The sequence below is a fragment of the Vombatus ursinus genome, unplaced genomic scaffold, assembly GCF_900497805.2.
Source record: "Vombatus ursinus unplaced genomic scaffold, bare-nosed wombat genome assembly UNPS02014859.1, whole genome shotgun sequence".
Classification (NCBI taxonomy): domain Eukaryota; kingdom Metazoa; phylum Chordata; class Mammalia; order Diprotodontia; family Vombatidae; genus Vombatus; species Vombatus ursinus.
In genome coordinates, this window is record NW_020954637.1 from 5826356 (window position 1) to 5828202 (window position 1847).

At 41.0% G+C, this 1847-nt stretch overlaps 1 pseudogene; it reads left to right on the forward strand.

The window, feature by feature from the left end:
• Positions 1-534: 534 nt before the first annotated feature.
• LOC114027409 lies at positions 535-1361 on the forward strand (annotated as a pseudogene).
• The last annotated feature ends 486 nt before the right edge of the window (positions 1362-1847 follow it).

The window sequence follows — 1847 nt, forward strand, 5'->3', positions numbered from 1 at the left end:
CACTACATCCAGGGCCATCTCCACTCATCCTGATTTATATCTGGCCACTAGACCCACATGGCTCTGGAGGAGAGGGTGAGGCTGGTGACTTTGCACAGCTTTCTTCACTTAAATCCAATTCACTTACAAACCACGGCATCACCTTCCTGATGCCATTGTCCTCTTCAAGATTGAAGGACAAACAACAACAGCACACACAAAGAGAAAGCAAGAAAAATAAAACCCTTGTTTAAACATGCGTAGTCAAGCAAAACAAATTTGTCCTTTAGCCATGTCCAAAAAAAGTCTCATTCTCCCCTCTGAGTATATCGCCTACCTCTCCGTTAGGAGGTAGATAGCATATTTCATCATGAATCTTCTGGAATTGTTTTTGGTCATTGAACTGACCCCAAAGCTGCCTTTAAAATATTGTCGTTATGCCTTTCAGTCCAAGCTGTAGCAAGGGGCTGTGCAGGCAGTAATGAGTTCGCCAGCTTTTGGACCTCTCTCATTGACTTTCTTTCTCCAACTCCAATACCTTCTCCCTCCATAACCATGACAGAACAGGCCATCTCCTTCACCAAGGACTTCCTGGCCGGGCCCCCATTGAGAGAGTTAGGCTACTATTGCAGGTGCAGTATGCAAGTAAACAAATTGCTGCAGATAAGCAGTACAAAGGTATAATCGATTATATAGTCTGAATTCCAAAGGAACAAGGAGTACTTTCCTTTTGGCAGAGTAACTTAGCAAATGTCATCAGATATTTCCCCACCCAGGCCCTTAACTTTGCCTTTAAGGATAAGTATAAACAAGTGTTTTTCAGAGGAGTGGACAAGCACACATAGTTTTGGAGGTATTTTGCTGGCAATCTTGCCTCTGGTGGTACAGCTGGAGCTACTTCTCTCTGCTTTGTCTACTTGGATTTTTCGAGAACCGCTTTGCAGCTGATGTTGGGAAATATGACACTGAGAGAGTATTCAAAAGCTTGGGAAACTGCTTTGTGAAAATCACCAAGTCTGATGGAATTTGTGGCTTGTATCAAGGTTTCCATGTCTCAGTGCAGGGTCTCATTATCTACAGAGCAGCTTACTTTGAAATCTATGACACAGCAAAAAGTATGCTCCTAGATGGATGATTGCCCGGAGACTGCTGTAGCAGGTGTGGTCTCCTATCCCTTTGATAGAGTAAGGTGGCAAACGATGATGCAGTCTGGGCACAAAGGAGCTGATATCATGTATACTGGGACAATTGACTGCTGGAGGAAGATTGCTAAAGACGAGGGTGGCAAAGTTTTCTGCAAGGGTGCCTGGTCCAAAGTTCATAGAGATATGGATGAAGCTTTTGTGTTTGTCCTGTATGATGAATTGAAGAAAGTAATCTAAGTACATCCTAACTAAAAAGGAACCACTGAATATAGATCATATAGAATACTTAACTATACTTAGCATTTTGGACCACTGACCTTCAAGAAATTCCTGTTGTCTTTTTATCCAGGCCAGATTGTGTTTGTAGGGGAGCCAGGAAAATTGTGATCCATTATTCACACAGTGGAACTGATGATGATTCAGTATATTGATTATATTGGTTTTTTGGGAAATAACAGCTACCATGGGTCCAAGGAGGCAGATGAACTTAGACCATCTAGTTTAAATGCTCTTTTGTAGGACCACAGATTTGTGTTTAAGTATTTATTTTAAAAAATCATGTCTCCCATTTGTACTTAAGCACTATATGTACTATTTTGTGCAGATGACTATTTGGTAGTTATGATGATGTGTATTGGGCATTCTGCTGTAAAACAATAAATACACAGAAGACTCTAAAAATATTGTTATTGTGTAAATTGTTCTCCTGATTCTGCTTGCATC